The 21,656-nt window shown below is 49.0% G+C and overlaps 1 protein-coding gene across 3 annotated transcripts in view; it reads right to left on the bottom strand.

Annotated features, from left to right (window-relative positions):
* Nucleotides 1–2,119, bottom strand: part of LOC142312230 (uncharacterized) — a 102,224-nt gene extending 100,105 nt beyond the window's left edge. For all 3 annotated transcript variants that reach the window (XM_075351140.1, XM_075351139.1, XM_075351141.1), the window contains exon 1: nucleotides 2,049–2,119. The gene's annotated coding sequence lies outside the window, so the exon portion shown is untranslated. The remainder of the gene's footprint in view (nucleotides 1–2,048) is intronic.
* Nucleotides 2,120–21,656: the final 19,537 nt, after the last annotated feature.

Here is a 21,656-nt window from a genome sequence, read left to right as displayed (position 1 = left end):
GATGGCAGTACTGTGGTTACATTATACTGTGTGTGGGGGGATGGTGGTGGGATCATCATACTGTGTGGGGAGAATGGCAGAACTGTGGGAACATTATACTGTGTGTGGGGGGATGGCAGTACTGTAGGAACATTATACTATGTGTGGAGAATGGCAGTGCTGTAGGAACATTATACTGTGTGTGGTCGATGGTGGTACTGTGGGAACATTATACTGTGTGTGGGGGGATGGTGGTACTGAGAGAACATTATACTGTGTGGGTGGATAGCGATACTGTGGGAACATTATACTGTGTGGGGCGGTGGTACTGTGGGAACATTATACTGTGTGTGGAGGGATGGCAGTACTGTGGGAACATTATACTGTGTGTGGGGGGGTTTGTGGTACTGTGGGAACATTATACTGTGTGTGGGGGGGTTTGTGGTACTGTGGGAACATTATACTGTGTGTGGAGGGGATGGCGGTACTGTGGGAACATTATACTGTGTGCGGGGGGGATGGAGGTACTATGGGAACATTATACTGTGTGTGGGGGATTGGTGGTACTGTGGGAACATTATACTGTATTTGGAGGGGATGGCGGTACTGTGGGAACATTATACTGTGTGCGGGGGGATGGAGGTACTATGGGAACATTATACTGTGTGGGGGGGATTGGTGGTACTGTGGGAACATTATACTGTGTTTGGAGGGGATGGCGGTACTGTGGGAACATTATACTCTGTGTGGAGGGATGGCAGTACTGTGGAAACATTATACTGTGTGTGGGGGGATGGTGGTACTGTGGGAACATTATACTGTGTGTGGAGGGATGGCAGTACTGTGGGAACATTATACTGTGTGTAGGGGGATGGCGGTACTGTGGAAACATTATACTGTGTGTGGGGGATTGGTGGTACTGTGGGAACATTATACTGTGTTTGGAGGGGATGGCGGTACTGTGGAAACATTATACTGTGTGTGGGGGGATGGCAGTACTATGGAAACATTATACTGTGTGTGGAGGGATGGCAGTACTGTGGAAACATTATACTGTGTGTGGGGGGATGGCAGTACTGTGGAAACATTATACTGTGTGTGGAGGGATGGCAGTACTGTGGGAACATTATACTGTGTGTGGAGGGATAGCAGTACTGTGGAAACATTATACTGTGTGTGAGGGGATGGCGGTACTGTGGGAACATTACACTGTGTGTAGGGGGATGGCGGTACTGTGGGAACATTATACTATGGTTAACAGAATCATTCAAACTGCATGTGGGGAACAATGTTAACAAGATAAGAGACCAAGGGCAGGAAAGGGGCCGGGGCAAGAAAGGGGCCGAGGACTGAGGGCAGAAAGGGGGCGAGGACTGAGGGCAGAAAGGGGCCGAGGACTGAGGGCAGAAAGGGGGCGAGGACTGAGGGCAGAAAGGGGCCGAGGACTGAGGGCAGACGGGTTTCCCCACTTCCGGCCTCTCATAGTTGGGGCGTCTGTATCTAAAAGAGGAAAAGGAACAAAAACCTCACGATTCATAGAAATCAGTAAGGCTAGGTTCACATTTCCGTTGTTTTGCGTCAGTCACATGCGTTGCTTGACGCTTGTGACTGATGCGTTGTACAACGGATGACAAGAATTCGAATTCATTGTCATGAGAAAGCGGATTCTGTTGTAAAACGAGAGAGAACGATCAGCTGATCGCTCTCATTAGCCGGCCGCTGGGAGATCAGCTGATCGTTCGGCCGCCGAGAGCATGCGCAGCGAAAGCAAAAGGATTCCGCTGCTCAAAAAACATTACATGCTGCGTTCCTGCCGCCTGACGGTCAGTCGTTCCACGACTGATCAGTCGGGCGGAGGGTGCAACGCAAGGACACCAGTCACAAACTGCATCAGATATAAGTCTATGGGACACAACGGAATCCGCCAAACTTTGTTTATCAGAGCCGCGGATTGTGACTGATCATAAACAACGGAAATGTGAACCTAGCCTAAGAGATAAACCCCAAGAAAGTCTCAGAGCTGAAGGGGTTAATGCCCCCTGCCCCAGTAATGTGGAATCTCCACATACCTCCTCCTGCAGAGCCGCACACTGGATGGTAGCTGCTAAAATGTATGGGCTCCTTCCAGGTCAATTGTCACGTGAGGGGGCGTGTTCAAAATGCAGCCCGATGTTTTCCAGATGGAACATCCTTTTTCTAAGTCCACGTGGGCATAGAGTTCTTTATAATAGAAGCGGGGTCTGGGGGATTATAGCGGACGAGAGGAAACCTCTCAACACCCATTAACCTGGAAGGAGCCCATATATTCTAGGCGCTACCCTACACTAGATATATGGCTGCTCTGTGCTTCCAGGACCTGTGATGATGTCACATGGAGGGGAGGAGTCAGGGGTCACATGATCAGCTCCTCAGTGTATGCAGGACTCTGCTGTGCTGGGTGTTATGGTGCGGGTCAGGAGGGGTTTACAGTGTGGATGGACAGTAAAGGAAATAAGTATTTGATCCCTTGCTGATTTTGTAAGTTTGCCCACTGACAAAGACATGAACAGTCTATAATTTTAAGGATAGGTTAATTTTAACAGTGAGAAATAGAATATTCAAAATAAAATCCAGAAAATCACGCTGTATAAATATATTTGTATGTTGCACAGAGAGATAAGTATTTGATCCCTTTGGCAAACAAGACGTAATACTTGACAAAGAACACAGACTGTGTTCGAAATGCGTTGCCATTTTCCTGGTCTCTCTGGCTTTAATGCAAAATATTTTTTTATGTACAGTACAGACCAAAAGTTTGGACACACCGTCTCATTCAAAAAGTTTTCTTTGTTTTCATGACTGAAAATTGTAGATTCACATTGAAGGCATCAAAACTATGAATTAACACATGTGGAATGAAATACTTAACAAAAAAGTGTGAAACAACTGAAAATATGTCTTATATTCTAGGTTCTTCAAAGTAGCCACCTTTTGCTTTGATTACTGCTTTGCACATGTCGCGGGCGGGGAGGAGGGTGTCGGCACACTACGCTCACCCCTTCTGCTCGGGTCCGGCAGCTGCTCAGTGGTGGCTCGAGCGGTGGGCCGGATCCCGGGGTTCCTCGAGCGACACTCCTCGCCCGTGAGTGAAAAGGGGGGTTGTGGTTGGGTGTAGGGGATTTGTTATAGTTCGTGACGCCACCCACGGTTGTGGTGATTTCACCACCGCTGCTCAATTCGGGGGTCCCGGGGATGGTGATGCGGAGCAGCCAGGTGTTGTGTTGCCCCTCCGTGGGTAGGGGTTGGTGATCCCGGGGCCCGGTGGTGGAGAAGGAGGTGCGGGGCCTGGTGGGCGCAGGGACGCGGGGGCAGCGCTGTGCCTTGCGGCACGGTGGTACTCACTCAGCCTGACACACGGACACAGTTTGTACGGTAAACCAACGGCTGGTAGGACGGTCCCACAGACGGCTGCACCTGCACTCCTGGTAGGTGACGGTGATGTCCCTCTTCCTTGCACCTATGTTGACTGATGGTAGCGGTGGATTCCCTCCGGTTACCCGCTCCCCGACTGCAATCTGGGCCGGAGGAGCTCTACACTTTGCCCGCAGGCGCTGGCCCTGGGGAAACTGGTGCCCTGGCGGTGGCGGTGTCTCCCCCGTACTGGTTGGGCTGTTGCCGTCAATCGGGACTTGGTTGTTGGGGGATCTACGTCCCCTTGACTGACGGATTCGGCAAATTTGGCGACTCCTAGCCTTGCCGGGGTCCGAGAGGCCCCTGCCCTGGTGCTGACTGTCCTTCGGAACACTGCTCCAGACCACCGGGCACACAGCCAACGGGGTCCTTCCAGGAACTTCCAAACGGTCCCCCTCCAGACAGTCACCGCCGTCGCTGACCTTGCTGATCTGGCCCTCACAAAGCTGGACCCTTCAGGCTTTTCTTCCTTCTGTCACTTTCTTACTTTCACTCCTTTCACTTAGTTGTTTACTTCCTTAACTTCACTTCACTGTTTACTCAAGCTCGTCCCTGAGCTGACTGCCTGGTTTTTCCCGCCTCCAGAGTTGTGAGCTCCTCGGTGGGCGGAGCCAACCGCCTGGCCCACCCCCTGGTGTGCATCAACAGACTCCTGGAGGAAGGCAACAAGGATTTCTGGTTAGCATGGTGTGCCTACCTGGAGTGTGGGGTGTGGTGGTGTTGTGACCTGTGTCCCCTGGCTTGCCCAGGGCGACACACACACTCTTGGCATTCTCTTGATGAGCTTCAAGAGGTAGTCACCGGAAATGGTTTTCCAACAGTCTTGAAGGAGTTCCCAGAGGTGCTTAGCACTTGTTGGCCCTTTTGCCTTCACTCTGCGGTCCAGCTCACTCCAAACCATCACGATTGGATTCAGGTCTGGTGACTGTGGAGACCAGGTCATCTGGCGTAGCACCCTATCACTCTCCTTAGTCAAATAGCCCTAACACAGCCTGGGGTCATTGTCCTGTTGAAAAATAAATGACGGTCCAACTAAACGCAAACCGGATGGAATAGCATGCCGCTGCAAGATGCTGTGGTAGGCATGCTGGTTTAGTATGCCTTCAATTTTGAAATAAATACCCAACAGTGTCACCAGCAAAGCACCCCCACACCGTCACACCTCCTCCTCCACACTTCACGGTGGGAACCAGGCATGTAGAGTCCATCAGTTCACCTTTTCTACAAAGACACGGTGATTGGATCCAAAGATCTCAAATTTGGACTCATCAGACCAAAGCACAGATTTCCACTGGTCTAATGTCCATTCCTTGGGTTCTTTAGCCCAAACAAGTCTCTTCTGCTTGTTGCCTGTCCTTAGCAGTGGTTTCCTAGCAGCTATTTTACTATGAAGGCCTGCTGCACAAAGTCTCCTCTTAACAGTTGTTCTACAGATGTGTCTGCTGCTAGAACTTTGTGTGGCATTGACCTGGTCTCTAATCTGAGCTGCTGTTAACCTGCGATTTCTGAGGCTGGTGACTTGAATAAACTTATCCTCCGCAGCAGAGGTGACTCTTGGTCTTCCTTTCCCAGGGCGGTCCTCATGTGTAACGCATGCCTGGATCCACAGACTCAGATGGGCTGTAATGGGGAGGCTAGAGGGAAGCCACTCACCAAGCAGGACCCCCAGAACCCTGAAACCCTTTAACCCCTCTACAGGGATTTGGAATTACACAGGGAACTGGAGATCACTACTTGTGGAAGGCTGCAGTCTGATGAGAGTAGTAGTCAGGCTGGGTCAAACCAGGAATTAAGGAACAGGGACAGAATCGGCAGGCAATGACATAGTCAGCAAACGTAGCACAGGTCAAATCCGGATCGGGCAGCGAGGTACAGAAACAGAATTGAAAAACGTAGAACAGTACAACTGGATCTTAGCAGGAGTAAAAGGCAACAACTTCTGAAGACATAAATGTATACAAGGAGGATAGAAGTCTTTCATTTTGCCAAGGTAACCACATACCTCATAGTCAGAAACAATAGATAGTCATAGGCACTAGTGTGCAGATAAAAGATATTCTTTATTGAACAGACAATAGTGAAGTACAAGGCATGGATAATATAATCAATATAAGGATAGGTTACAAAGACATAGAGGGTGATTGGTTCCCCATATGTGGCTGCATGCAATATCATACCAAATTAGTGAAATGTAGCTCACTGGTATGGTTAGTGCTGGAAAGGGGTTAATAAAACAACATAGTGCAAACCTGAAAGGGTAACAGCTGAACAGATCAGCGTACCAGCTAAAAAAGGTACATAATCAACACAGCACAAAACCAGGAACCAGTATAGAGCTTACCAGAGTAGCAAGAAGAGGCATGCAGGCACACACGGGGATAGTCCCAACACGTGTTTCGTGTGGTGACTTCTTCAGGGAACTGTGGACAACAGGGAAAGGAGTGAGTTTAATATACCTGCCGTACTCATACAGGATTAGCAGCTCATGTCGCAGTTCCATGGGGCAGGGAGGCGCGGCGTCAGTGTGGGCGGCTACTCCAGCGTCATCTGGGTGAGGAAAAATTCCCTTATTGACGTCAGTAAACCCAGGGGACGCCGGGAGGAGAGACGTACCCACTGCGCATGCGCAATCCCGCAACCAGGAAGTGCGATCGCGAATACCATATTAAGTCCTGGCAGAGGTGAGGGCAAGTAAACGCAGGTAGATATCCTGGAAAGGACATCATGTATAATAGATATAGGTGGTAACGCATATGTACAGCGGTGAGCATTAGATACAGTACATATTAGTGCTGGCAAAGGCAACCCAGAAGTATCATAGCTAATCAATATAAGTAATGTACTGTAGTTGAATATGCACAAGTGTACAGTCACAATGATAGCTAAAAATACATGCATTAGATCGAATACATCACATCAGAGTACAGAATGAAAACATCAGCGTTAGCCAGATTATAATGCACAGGATTCGCTGCGATGATAATCCAAAATAGTTTTTGTAAAGGATTCCATTTTCCTTTTTCTTATGCATATTCAATGTTCCAAATACTAGAGCAGTAACTTCAAAAAATGGTATGAAAAAATCCGGCAGGGATATTAAACAGAAGGAAAAGTGAACTGTGAAAAAGGAAAACACAGAAAGGTGAAGTTAAAAATGGGGCATAAAAAATATGGTATATATTAAAAAGACTCAGAAAAACACGAGCAGCACATGGAAATCGCAACCAACCAGAACTGAATATCATCAGAGACCGCAGAGGAAGAGACGTACTGGTTTATAAAAAAGACGCAAAAGTTTGTCTTTCGTTCAATCCGTTGGGTACCACTGTATCAAGGAGGAAAATCCACCGACACTCTGCACTTGCCAACATCTTATGTATATCCCCACCTCTAAGTCCAAGGTGTACCTGGTCGATACCCCTCATCTTAAAACCTGAGGGGTCCGACCGGTGATGCAACCTGAAATGGCGGGGAATAGTCTTAAGAGTGTCGGCATCCTCAGGTTGAACCTGTTTTGCGGCAATTATATCTCTTATATGTTCCCTCGTCCGGACTCTAAGTTCCCGGCTAGTAAGCCCGACATATATTAAATTGCATTCACACGTGGCGTAATAAATTACGCCCGTGCTATTGCAAGAAATATACTGTCGTATGTCAAATGTCCTAGAGCCACTAGAGGAAATAAAAGAGGTTGCCCGAATGATATTACCATGGCGATGCATGATCCACAGGGGAACAAGCCACATACAGGACGACCAGTAGAAAAAGGTAGTTTGTTGCGTCTTAAATAATGACTGTGGACCAGCATATCACGTAGACTACGGCCACAACGGGCCGTCATAAGAGGACGTTCGGGCAGAGTGTTTCTCAACACTGGCTCTGTTTGCAAAACAGGCCAGTGTTTGGTAAGGATGCCTCTGATGTGGTCCCACTGACGGCTGAACGATGACACAAAACGGATCTTGGGTTCCGTGGGTTGGGTTACTGGGATTAAATCTCAAAAGGAGCTGGTCTCGTAGGGCTGACCTCGCACGTCTATATGCCTTTTTTATAGATCTCGCACTGTAACCTTTCTCCCTAAACCTATCACGCATCTCACTGGCCCGATCCTCAAATACCCCCGTATCGGAACAGATCCGTTTAAGGCGGATAAATTGTCCCGTAGGGATGGCATTAATAGTAAATTTCGGATGGCCAGAGGATGCGTGGAGAAGGGCATTAACGGAGGAGGGCTTACGATAAATGTCAGTAGACAAGAGACGCTGGTCAGCAATGGATATATTAATATCCAGGAATTCCACCTTATTGAAGTCAGCATGGAAAGTAAGGTAGATGTTAAAAGAGTTGGAGTTCAAGTGACGCACAAAGCCTTCAAGCTCCGAGGTGGTTCCCCCCCAGATGACAAAGATGTCATCAATATAGCGGAGCCAGCACTGCACATGGGAGCTAGTCGGCACGCCACCACCGAAAACCTCCCTCTCCCAGTAACCAAGGAAGAGATTTGCGTACGATGGCGCGCAAGCCGCCCCCACCGCAGTTCCGCACCGCTGGAGGTAGAACCGTTCCCCGAAGGTGAAGGCATTGTGCGTCAGTATGAACTCCAATAACTCCAAAATCAACTGTTGCAGAGGGGGTGCCCAGTTGCTCATACTCAAAAAATACTCAACCGCCTGCAAACCATGTTCGTGACGAATATTTGTTGTATAATGTCTCAACGTCCAAGGTCACCAGTGATACGCCCACGTCCGCCGTCAGGCCATTAAGCCTCCTGAGGACGTCCGAGGTGTCTCTGACATGGGAGGGCAGCGTCTCAACCAAAGGTTGGAGATAAAAATCTATAAACTTGCAAACTGCATCGCACAGCCCTACTGTTATGATCCGGAACCATGGAAGACCACCACAAATCATTGGCAAAAAGGTGACAAGAGCATTGGCAACTAATCTGGCCGCTATCCCCTTACTAACCAACACAACTAGAAGTAGCCGAGGGGTGAACTAACATCCTGTGCACCGCGAACCCAGCCGGAGAACTAACTATCCTAATGGTAGGAAAGATGAATAACTCTCTGCCTCAGAAAATAGACAAGAATAGCAAGCCCCCCACATTCAAAGACTGCGGTGATATAGGAAAAACACAATACACAGGTAGATGACAGGATTAGCAAAAGGTGAGGCCCCTGCTGACTAAAATAGGAAAGGACAGGAAAGGGACCGATGGTTGCCAGAGAAAAACCCTACAAAATACCAACTTCCTGATAGTACAAAAAGGCCCTCAGATCGCTCGATCTGAACTCCGTCCTATACCAGGTGCCCTTGTCATACCAATGAACAGAAAACAAGAATCATAACAAAGTCAACAAGCCACAAACACATGGACCCAAAGGAGCTATACTCCACACAGAACTGCAGGGAGTTCCTCAACAATCCACTGAGGGGGAAAATCCCTGCAAGCAAATAAACTGAAAATAACCACAGCAAAATGACAAACCAAGATAAACAAAAGAACAGACAATAAATAAAGAGCAAGCACTTATTGGGGAAGATGTGGTGTAAGGCAGGATTAAGCAGGCTAGAGATACCAAGAACAACTGACATCCGGCAACAACCTGCAATCAGACCAGGACTTAAATAAGCAGAGAGTTAGGAAAGGAAACACCCACTGCACAACACACCTGATCTCTGTCCAAACCTTTCCTGGCCACCAGAGGGAGTCTCCCAGCAGCCAAGACATAACTAACATTCACAACACCCTCCCATGCCAGAGACAATCGGACGCCCAGGGGGAACCCGAGGGTTCTTATGTATTTTCGGCAATAGGTAGAACGTGGGCGTTACTGGCAGCCTTGGAAGGAGACCATCATAGATCTTTTTTGTAATGGTGCCTGCGGTAAGAGCATCTTCGAGTATGAGAGTCAACTGGGTTGCAAAGGCATTAGTCGGATTCGAGGGAAGTATCTGGTAGAAGTCGGCATTCTTCAGTTGCCTATACACCTCGCGCTCGTACATGGTGGTGGGCCAGATCACCACGTTACCCCCCTTATCCGCTGGTTTAATCACAACCCCTTCTAACTTCTTCAGTTCCTCAAGAGCCCGTTGATGTTTTACCGAAAGATTATTGGATGGGTTACTCTTGGAGAGAGATTTCAGATCTCCCATGACTAGGTCATGAAAGATCTGAACCTGGGGGCATAGCGAAAGCGGGGGGAACGTAGTGGAGCGCGAGTGCAAATGCGTGGGGAAGATACCAGACAACTCACCAGATGCCTGACCCTCGAGTTCCTCAAGTGTGCGTACTGCCTCCTCCTCGGCCTCAGTGATGGACAGACCTAGCCCAGACTTCTTGGAATGTAACTTGTGGAGGACCAGCTTTCTGAGGAACAGGTTCAAGTCCTTTGAAACTGTAAAGAGATCAAAATTACAGTCAGGTACAAAAGTTAACCCTAATTTTAACACTTCAACCTGGTCATCAGAAAGTACAATTTGGGACAAATTAATCACCTCCAGTTCGCTAGTATTGCCCTTATTGGCAATTGCACCCAAAGTGGATTTAGGGATCCTTGCTGGATCGACTTTTCCCCACAAACCCTCTGGTCACAGGTCTCGATAGGGCTTGAGATGTCAAGTTCTCATCCTCCACTGAAGAGACCGAGGAGGCAGATACAGAGGCTGCCAAACCGACAAAGTGCCTTCTACGACGCACATTTCCCCTCCAGCGGTATACTTGTTGAGTCTTATAATCGGTAACGTCCCGTTGATATTTTTTAGTTTTATTCGAGACCAGCTCCTTTTCCCATTTAATAAATTCTTTGTCCATTGTTTCATTGAAACTGGACAATTCCAAGGGGGTTAATTCCTTGGGTAACCGGTCCAATAGGGTAGCAATCTCTCCATCAAGGTCACGGAGAGAGGCCTCGTTGTTTTTAATGAATAGTAACATAAAGGACTTAGAGCACGCAAAGGCTGCGTCCTCCCAGTCTCGTTTAAAGGCCTCGTCCGTGACACTAAAAGAGGGAAAGACTTGCACCCTAAGGCCTCTGGGTATCAAATCTCGATCAACATAGTGCTGCATAAACGCCTTGTTCCACCATAGTCTCATCCTGCGGTTATATAAAAGCTTAAGTTGGTTGCAGAGTTCCCTGTGCGATCTAGAGTCTGCCGTGTATGAGTACGGCAGGTATATTAAACTCACTCCTTTCCCTGTTGTCCACAGTCCCCTGAAGAAGTCACCACACGAAACACGTGTTGGGACTATCCCCGTGTGTGCCTGCATGCCCCTTCTTGCTACTCTGGTAAGCTCTATACTGGTTCCTGGTTTTGTGCTGTGTTGATTATGTACCTTTTTTAGCTGGTACGCTGATCTGTTCAGCTGTTACCCTTTCAGGTTTGCACTATGTTGTTTTATTAACCCCTTTCCAGCACTGACCATACCAGTGAGCTACATTTCACTAATTTGGTATGATATTGCATGCAGCCACATATGGGGAACTAATCACCCTCTATATCTTTGTAACCTATCCTTATATTGATTATATTATCCATGCTTTGTACTTCACTATTGTCTGTTCAATAAAGAATATCTTTTATCTGCACACTAGTGCCTATGACTATCTATTGTTTCTGACTATGAGGTATGTGGTTACCTTGGAAAAATGAAAGACTTCCATCCTCCTTGTATACATCGAGGTACAGAAACAGTAGGCAGGAGGGTAGTCTGAAAACACGCAGAAGTCAACACACAGGAATCACAAAACAGAAAAGGACGTAACAGGAGCCAGGAAAATCAGAACTATCTCTGGCAGTGGTCATGTGACAGGAGGGGGAATAAGAAGGGTGTGGTATCTTCCCATTGGCTGTAGCTGAACGCTGGCAACTTCAGCTGGAAGACACATGCCACCCACAGTCAGCCAGTGGTACTGCAGATCCCAAGCTAACCCAGCCCAGTGGATAATCGGAGCCTGCGCCCACCGCTGGCATCAACTCCTCTCCCATCACCAGCACCATCCACGGCAGGAACACGGCGTCGCCTGGCGATCAGAGCAGAAGTCGCTGGAGCAGACTCCGGCGGTGACGTAACATCATATGAGCCAGTTTCTTTGTAGCGTTTGATGGTTTTTACCACTGCACTTGGGGACACTTTCATAGTTTTCCCAATTTTTCGGACCGGCTGACCTTAATTTCTTAAAGTAATGATGGCCACTCGTATTTCTTTACTTAGCTACTTTTTTCTTGCTATAATACAAATTTGTAACAGTCTATTCAGTAGGACTATCAATTGTGTATACACCAGACTTCTGCACAACACAACTGATGGTCCCAACCACAGTTATAAGGCAAGAAATTTATTAAACCTGACAGGGCACACCTGTGAAGTGAAAACCATTTCCGGTGACTACCTCTTGAAGTTCATCAAGAGAATGCCAAGAGTGTGTGTGACACCCTGGCAAAACCAGGCAGTCACAAATAGGCCAACGCATTACACCGTTCCCTCACTAGGAAACATACAGCCAACTAGAAAACCCTAGTCACCCCCCCTTAGGGAAAGATAGACACACCAGTGGGCATGACCAGGTGGTTGGGACACGCCCACCCAGTAGTCCAGACAGCCCGGGGCAGGAAAACAAGCAGAAAATGTTTAGAGTTCAGTTTGGAGAGGAGTGTGGGCTGGAGCTAAGCGTAGCTCCAGCAGTAAAGTTCAAGTTGAACGGTAAGAGGCAGGGTAGGAGCCCTGGTGCCACTGGCAAGGAGGCAGACGGTGGTCTCCGTCAGCAGGAGACGGGAAGACGGCTCGGCAGAACCGAGGTGGTCCGGGACAGGGTTGTAGCCCACCGGTACCGACACGTGGGAACCGACCCGGAAACCGTAGCACAAAGAGGGGTACTTGGACCCTGAAGCCAGGACCGGAACCAAGCGGAACTGGTTAATTAACCGATTGAGGCCAGGACTAGAGGTCCTGTCCCACCCAAAGTCCCTCATAGAAGACAACAGCCCACCGATAGGGATAAGAGGTCACTGCCAGGGCCCATAGATCCCACGGGCCAGCGTCTGCGGGCACGGCTCCTTAGGCCACATCCAGCCGGGAGCGGACTCCTGAGTTTCACACTAGGAAAGTCCACCTTTCACACAGCAGTGCAGGAAAAGGATAGAGACCACCAGCCGGGTGGGGGACCCGAACGCAACCGGCCGCGGCACCGTCCACCATTACCTTGGTTTACCAGAGACTTCTGTGGTTTATTAACAGTGAGTACACCAACACTCCCTGCGGTCGCTATCCCCTCCACCAAGCCACTGGGTCCTGGGGCCACCATCCCTGCCCACAGAGGGGTTAACAACTTGCTGCACAACATCTCCCTTGGGTGCCCCATAACAGCAGCGGTGGTGTCCCACCTCACCACACACCGTGGGTGGCGTCACGAACTTACTACGGCCTAGCCCGTACATCTACGTCCCCCCATTTATTCGGCATGTCCGCGAGACCCCCGGGTCTGGAGACCATCGAGCCACCACCCCTGAAGGCCCGGATCCGAGCAGCGCCGGCTGCTGGCACGGGGGCGGCACATGTGCAAAGCAGTAATCAAAGCAAAAGGTGTCTACTTTGAAGAACCTAGAATATAATACGTATTTTCAGTTGTTTCACACTTTTTTGTCAAGTATTTCATTCCACGTGCTAATTCATAGTTTTGATGCCTTCAATGTGAATCTACAAAGTCATGAAAATAAAGAAAACTCTTTGCATGAGAAGGTGTGTCCAAACTTTTGGTCTGTACTGTATGTCCATTCCTTTTTTTGCATTGTATATGAATAAAGTTTTAAAGTTTTTTTAAGGACAATCTGGAAGCTGGATCCTCCCTTCTTTCATTTGTAGAGGTCAGAGTCTGACTGATTGAGTCTGTGTACAGGAGTCTTTTATACAGGTGACAATGTAAGACAGCTGTCTGTAATGCAGGTAACTAGGTGATTAGGAGCGTCTAAGTAGTCTGGAGGAGCCAGAACTCTTAATGGTTGGTAGAGGGATCAAATACTTATTTCTCTCTGTAAAATGCAAATAATTTTAGAGGGTCTTATAATTTGATACACACCTGGGAGGGTGATGAGTGGAAGATGGCGCTTTTAAATGTCTGAAGGCCTAATTTAAAATCTTGTAATGCCTTCAGGCACCAATAGTTTTTCTAAACTTTATGAATTATATTTTTTCTAATTGTATTAGAAGGTTTATCGTATTTTATCTAATTTTTGTTGCCTGATCTGGATTCACATTATGAACATGTCCGTCTTGTTTTACAAAAGTTTAGAGAAAATAGTTTGTGTACTAAGTTGGAGAAATGTACATTTTCTGTGCAATTAATACTCTTCCTGAGGTTCATTGTGTCAGCTGAAGGGTTTAAGATAGATCCTGGGAAGATACAGGCATTGTTAATCAATATAAGGCTATGTACCCACGGGACTATGTACCCGCGGATTTTGCCGTGGAAAACCCGTGGATTTATCTAGATTTTCCAGATAAATCTGCAGCTTTCAGCATGTACAGACAGTCCCCATGTTATCCTATGGGACATGGGGAGTGCTGTGTCCATGCTGCGGTATGTGCAGCTGCGGAATATGCTGTGGATGTCCCGCAGCCGTACATAACTGCATGTCAATTATTCCTGCGGAAATACCTGCGGAAATCCCGGCCCTCCACTATGGAGATAGAGACCGGGACTTCCGCAGGTAAGTCGCACGAATGTCCGCAGGTTTACCGCAGGTATTTCGCTGGAATCCCTCATGCTCTAAATGTCCATCAACAGAAACAGGAAGAGGCTGGGACAAGGAAGATGATGCTGAAGGGACAAATTCTTTCAACAGAGATCTGTGAAAAATGTCAGGAAGGGACAGCAGAAGTTTCAATCTAAAGGCAACCGGATTGGCCCCCTCCAAAATCTTATACAGGCTCTTAGGCGGGCTTTGCACGTTGCGACATCGCAAGCTGATGCTGCGATGTCACACGCGATAGTCCCCGCCCCCGTTGCAGGTACGATATCTTGTGATAGCTGGCGTAGTGAAAATTATCGCTATGCCAGCTTCACATGGACTCACCTGCCCTGCGACCGTCGCTCTGGCCGTCGACCCGCCTCCTTCCTAAGGGGGCGGACCGTGCGGCGTCACAGCGACGTCACGGCAGGCGGCCAATAGCGGCGGAGGGGCGGAGATGAGCAGAATGTAAACATCCCGCCCACCTCCTTCCTTCCGTAGAACCGCCGGCGGCAGGTAAGGTGATGTTCCTCGCTCCTGCGGCGTAACACGCAGCGAGGTGCGCTGCTGCAGGAACGAGGAACAGCATCGTACCTGTCGCAGCAGCGTAATTATAGAAAAGTCGGAGCCTGCACCGATGATACGATAACGACGCTTTTGCGCTCGTTAATCATATCATCTAGAATTTACACACAACAATGTTGAAAGTGACGCCGGATGTGCGTCACTTTCGATTTGACACCACCAACATTGCACGTGCGATGTTGCAACGTGCAAAGCCGCCCTTAAATTTAGGACCCAACTTCGTTGATGGCACCAAACCTTATTTCCTACCTTGAAGACAGGACTTGCCAAACACTTCTTATAGGCCTTCTATGTTTGACAAAGTTGGGCCACCCCTATTTTCTTTTGAACCTCATTCCAGACATCCCAAAGTTTCTGTATGGCTACATGTACTCCAGGACACCCAGAACCTATCCTAGAAAATTCACAAGCATGGGGTTGAAAAGAAGGGAATTTTGTTACTTACCGTAAATTCCTTTTCTTCTAGCTCTTATTGGGAGACCCAGACGATTGGGGTATAGCTACTGCCCTCCGGAGGCCACACAAAGCACTACACTAAAAAGTGCAAGGCCCCTCCCCTTCTGGCTATACCCCCCCGTGATATCACGGGTTCTCCAGTTTTAGTGCCAAAGCAAGAAGGAGGAAAGCCAATAACTGGTTTAAACAAATTAACTCCGAGTAACATCGGAGAACTGAAAAACCGTTCAACATGAACAACATGTGTACCCGCAAACAACAAAAACATCCCGAAGGACAACAGGGCGGGTGCTGGGTCTCCCAATAAGAGCTAGAAGAAAAGGAATTTACGGTAAGTAACAAAATTCCCTTCTTCTTCAGCGCTCTATTGGGAGACCCAGACGATTGGGACGTCCAAAAGCTGTCCCTGGGTGGGTAAAGAAATACCTCATGTTAGAGCTGCAAGACAGCCCTCCCCTATGGGGAAGCCACTGCCACCTGCAGGGCTCTTCTACCTAGGCTGGCGTCCGCCGAAGCATAGGTATGCACCTGATAATGATTGGTGAAAAATGTGCAGGCTCGACCAGGTAGCTGCCTGGCACACCTGTTGAGCCGTAGCCTGGTGTCGTAATGCCCAAAACGCACCTACGGCTCTGGTAGAATGGACCTTCAGCCCTGAAGGAACCGGAAGCCCCGCAGAACGGTAGTCTTCAAGAATTGGTTCTTTGATCCATCGAGCCATGGTGGCTTTAGAAACCTGCAACCCCTTGCGCGTACCAGCGACAAGGACAAAAAATGCATCAGAGCGGCGCATGGGCGCCGTGCGGGAAATGTAGATTCTGAGTGCTCTCACCAGAACTAACAACTGTAAATCCTTTTCATACCGGAGAACCAGATGAGAACAAAAGGAAGGAAAGGGTATATCCCGATTAAGAAGAAACGCGGATACAACCTTAGGGAGAAACTCCTGAATAGGGCGCAGCACTACCTTGTCCTGGTGGAACACTAGGAAGGGAGCCTTGAATGACAGAGCCGCCAGCTTAGACACTCGCCGAAGCGACGTGATCGCAACCAGAAAGGCCACTTTCTGTGACAGGCGCGAAAGGGAAACTTCCCTCAGAGGCTCGAAATGCGGCTTCTGGAGAGCAACTAGTACCCTGTTCAGATCCCATGGATCTAACGGCCGCTTGTACGGGGGCACAATATGACAAACCCCCTGTAGTAACGTGCGCACCTTAGGAAGACGTGCTAGACGCTTCTGAAAAGAACACGGATAGTGCCGAGACTTGCCCTTAAAGGGAGCCGAGCGACCAACCTCTTTCCCAACCAGATTGCAGGAGGGAAGGCAAAGTAGGCAATGCCGATGGCCAGGGAGACCCTCCCTGAGCAGAACACTAAGATAAGAATATCTTCCACGAGTTGTGGTAGATCTTGGCAGACCGCGGCTGGCTAGCCCGTCTCATGGTGGCAATGACGTCGTGCTCACGGTCGACCGACGGTGAGATGCCACAGATCACGGTACCACGACCTCCCCGGCCAGTCTGGGGCGACGAGGATGGTGTGGCAGCAATCGGTAGCTGGAACTGTGACCAATCCTGAGCCAAGGCGCCTGTCGCCAGAGCTCTTTGATCGTAAGACCGCGTCATGAAAATCGGGACCTTGTTGTTGCCGAGAAGCCATGACGTCGACGTCCGTCTTCATCCTGCGTCTACAGAATTCTTGCAAACAAACGGGTGCAGAGCCCATTCCCCTGCGTCCACGCCCTGGCGACTGAGGAAGTCTGCTTCCTAGTGTCGTACGCCCGGGATGTGAACAGCTGATATGGTGTATGCTCTGTCTTCTACCCATAGCAGAATCCGCCGGACCTCTTGGGAGTCTTGTCGACTGCGTAGTCCGCCTTGGTGGTTGGTGTATGCCACCGCTGTGGATAGTCCGACTGAATTCGGATCTATTTGCATTCCAGCCACTGCAGGAAGGCTTGCAGTGCAAGATACACTGCCCAGAGCTCCAGACCACTGAGTTGAAGAGTGGACTCCTCTGAAGATGGTCTTTGACCGTCTGGAAAAGCTAAAACTCGCCTCTGGATGAGGCGCCTCCTTGAAGGAGAGACTGTCCCCTCGTCTGTAGTGAACGCTGTTTGTCCAGCGGAAGCTTCACTATCGCTGAGAGAGTGTGAAAACTCTCCAGGAGATGCCAGCGATTGGGTTCAACCTTGAAAAGTTGAAGACCCACCCGAAACTCTGGGAAGGGTCCAGCGCCATGTTCAGGTTGTGTTGGCATGCTTGTAAAGGAGAGTGCCTTGACCAGTAGATTGCCCAAGTAAAGGATCACAGAGTGACCGTGAGAGCGCGGGACTGCTCCCTCTGCTGCCACGAACTTGGTGAACACCCGTGGGGCTGTCGCCAGCCAAAGGGTATGGCTACGAAACGAAATATTCTCGTCTTTAATAACGAATCGTAGCCAACGCCGGTGCCTCGGAGCAATCGGCACGTGTAGATAAGCATCCTGATGTCTATTGAAGCTAGGAAAACTCCTTGAGACAGAGAGGCAATGACGGAGCGGAGTGATGCCATCCGGAACCGCCTGGTTTTCACGTGCTCGTTAAGCAGTATAAAGTCCAGAACGGGACGGAAGGAGCCGTCCTATTTTGGCACCACGACCAGGTCGGGGCAAAATGCGTATCTGGTTCCTGAAGAGGAACAGGGATTACCGCTCTTTCCGCCTGCAGAAGAGCCTCGGCTCGGTCGGTGCGGTAGTTTGAAACAAACTGACTCTCACTCACAGGCCCTCAACCTGCGGTAGGTAAATGCCGCTAAAGCGGGGGAGTCTGCCCCCCCGCGGTTGCGGAGTGAGAGGGCTGAAAATTATGAGGAAAACGCTTTGGTAGCGGATCCTCCGGCTGCCTTCCCCGGGCGTGAATTGAGCCCGCAAGGAATCTATGCCCTTCTGGGCTTTTTGAGTCGTCTTGGATAGTTGAATGATTTCATTCAACCCTTACCAACAGACTATCACTAGATAAAGGCAACCTGGTTAAGCACTTCGTTGGAAGCAGCCTCTGTTCCAATCTCTCAACTACTAGCCTCTGCGTAAAAAACACGGAGTTGGCGGATGCCACTGACGTCCGGCTCGTAGAGTCTCGGACAGCAATAACAGCATGATTCGCCATGCCGACATTGCGAGTTAAAGACGCTGCTGGGACCGAGAGTACCTGTGACAGCGACCCTCTGCGCAATACTAGCTGAAATAGCTTGGCGTGCCTTCACGGCTGCGACTGCCGGAGCAGCCGACCTGCCGATAGCTTCATAGACAGATTGCAACCAGAGGCCAATCTGCCTGTCAATGGCATTTTGAAGTGAAGTCCTATCCACCACTACAACTATAGATCTAGCTGCAAGCATGGAGATTGGGGGATCCACATTTGGATACTGGGTCTAGCGCTTGACCACGTCAGGGGGAGCGACACGTGTCTCATTAATACGGTCGGAGAAACGCTTATCGTGATAAGCGTGTCGTTTCTGGACTGCGTCTCTGGAGTAGAGATGAGCGAACCGGTCCCGGTTCGGCTCGAGGCGGTTCGCCGAACGGGGGGTCTGGCTCGAGTTCGGCTCGTCGAACGTTCGACGAACCGAACTCGAGCCCATAGGAAACAATGGCAGGCAATCACAAACACAGTAAAACACCTAGAAAACACCCTCAAAGGTGTCCAAAAGGTGACAAACAACTCACAACACAACACAAACACATGGGAAAGTGACAAGGACATGTACTCATGCGAAAACAAAACAGCTGGACAAGGAAAAAGAGGAGGACACACAGATATAGGCATGGCACGCCCTTCTAAAGTCATGTAAAACACCGCAAGGTGACTCCAAGCGGAGTCTCCCTTTTTTCCAAAAATTGGGCCCCACACACCCACCCCTTCAGTGGCAGCAGTTGTGCCCCAGTTGTACACTTCACAGCTAGATTTGCATCAAGCACATTCAAAAATACGCCATTCTTATCCGTCCCCAGGATGACACCGGGGTAGGTAGCAAAGTCTTTCCTGATCCCAGCTCTGTTCATCTTGGCTTCTTTTAAAAACACAGCAAGCAAGGGTTACTCCAAGCGGAGTCTCCCTTTTTTCCAAAAATTGGGCCCCACACACACCCACCCCTTCAGTGGCAGCACTTGGGCCCCAGTTGTACACTTCACAGCTAGATTTGCATCAAGCACATTCAAAAATACGCTATTCTTAACCGTCCCCAGGATGACACCGGGGTAGGTAGCAAAGTCTTTCCTGATCCCAGCTCTGTTCATCTTGGCTTCTTTTAAAAACACAGCAAGCAAGGGTTACTCCAAGCGGAGTCTCCCTTTTTTCCAAAAATTGGGCCACACAGACACCCACCCCATCAGTGGCAGCACTTGGGCCCTAGTTGCAAACAGGATGTTTTGATTTGCATCAAGCACATTCAAAAATACGCTATTCTTAGCCGTCCCCAGGATGACACCGGGGTAGGTAGCAAAGTCTTTGCTGACCCATGACTTGTTCATCTTGGCTTCTTTTAAAAACAATGTAAGCAAGGGTTACTCCAAGCGGAGTCTCCCTTTTTTCCAAAAATTGGGCCACACAGACACCCACCCCATCAGTGGCAGCACTTGGGCCCTAGTTGCAAACAGGATGTTTTGATTTGCATCAAGCACATTCAAAAATACGCTATTCTTAGCCGTCCCCAGGATGACACCGGGGTAGGTAGCAAAGTCTTTGCTGACCCATGACTTGTTCATCTTGGCTTCTTTTAAAAACAATGTAAGCAAGGGTTACTCCAAGCGGAGTCTCCCTTTTTTCCAAAAATTGGGCCACACAGACACCCACCCCATCAGTGGCAGCACTTGGGCCCTAGTTGCAAACAGGATGTTTTGATTTGCATCAAGCACATTCAAAAATACGCTATTCTTAGCCGTCCCCAGGATGACACCGGGGTAGGTAGCAAAGTCTTTGCTGACCCATGACTTGTTCATCTTGGCTTCTTTTAAAAACAATGTAAGCAAGGGTTACTCCAAGCGGAGTCTCCCTTTTTTCCAAAAATTGGGCCACACAGACACCCACCCCATCAGTGGCAGCACTTGGGCCCTAGTTGCAAACAGGATGTTTTGATTTGCATCAAGCACATTCAAAAATACGCTATTCTTAGCCGTCCACAGGATGACACCGGGGTAGGTAGCAAAGTCTTTCCTGATCCCAGCTCTGTTCATCTTGGCTTCTTTTAAAAACACAGCAAGCAAGGGTTACTCCAAGCGGAGTCTCCCTTTTTTCCAAAAATTGGGCCACACAGACACCCACCCCATCAGTGGCAGCACTTGGGCCCTAGTTGCAAACAGGATGTTTTGATTTGCATCAAGCACATTCAAAAATACGCTATTCTTAGCCGTCCCCAGGATGACACCGGGGTAGGTAGCAAAGTCTTTGCTGACCCATGACTTGTTCATCTTGGCTTCTTTTAAAAACAATGTAAGCAAGGGTTACTCCAAGCGGAGTCTCCCTTTTTTCCAAAAATTGGGCCACACAGACACCCACCCCATCAGTGGCAGCACTTGGGCCCTAGTTGCAAACAGGATGTTTTGATTTGCATCAAGCACATTCAAAAATACGCTATTCTTAGCCGTCCCCAGGATGACACTGGGGTAGGTAGCAAAGTCTTTGCTGACCCATGACTTGTTCATCTTGGCTTCTTTTAAAAACAATGTAAGCAAGGGTTACTCCAAGCGGAGTCTCCCTTTTTTCCAAAAATTGGGCCACACAGACACCCACCCCATCAGTGGCAGCACTTGGGCCCTAGTTGCAAACAGGATGTTTTGATTTGCATCAAGCACATTCAAAAATACGCTATTCTTAGCCGTCCCCAGGATGACACCGGGGTAGGTAGCAAAGTCTTTGCTGACCCATGACTTGTTCATCTTGGCTTCTTTTAAAAACAATGTAAGCAAGGGTTACTCCAAGCGGAGTCTCCCTTTTTTCCAAAAATTGGGCCACACAGACACCCACCCCATCAGTGGCAGCACTTGGGCCCTAGTTGCAAACAGGATGTTTTGATTTGCATCAAGCACATTCAAAAATACGCTATTCTTAGCCGTCCCCAGGATGACACCGGGGTAGGTAGCAAAGTCTTTGCTGACCCATGACTTGTTCATCTTGGCTTCTTTTAAAAACAATGTAAGCAAGGGTTACTCCAAGCGGAGTCTCCCTTTTTTCCAAAAATTGGGCCACACAGACACCCACCCCATCAGTGGCAGCACTTGGGCCCTAGTTGCAAACAGGATGTTTTGATTTGCATCAAGCACATTCAAAAATACGCTATTCTTAGCCGTCCACAGGATGACACCGGGGTAGGTAGCAAAGTCTTTCCTGATCCCAGCTCTGTTCATCTTGGCTTCTTTTAAAAACACAGCAAGCAAGGGTTACTCCAAGCGGAGTCTCCCTTTTTTCCAAAAATTGGGCCACA

The sequence above is a fragment of the Anomaloglossus baeobatrachus genome, chromosome 5 (genome assembly GCF_048569485.1).
Source record: "Anomaloglossus baeobatrachus isolate aAnoBae1 chromosome 5, aAnoBae1.hap1, whole genome shotgun sequence".
In the NCBI taxonomy this organism is placed as follows: Eukaryota; Metazoa; Chordata; class Amphibia; order Anura; family Aromobatidae; genus Anomaloglossus; species Anomaloglossus baeobatrachus.
This window is presented reverse-complemented; position numbering and strand designations above follow the sequence as displayed.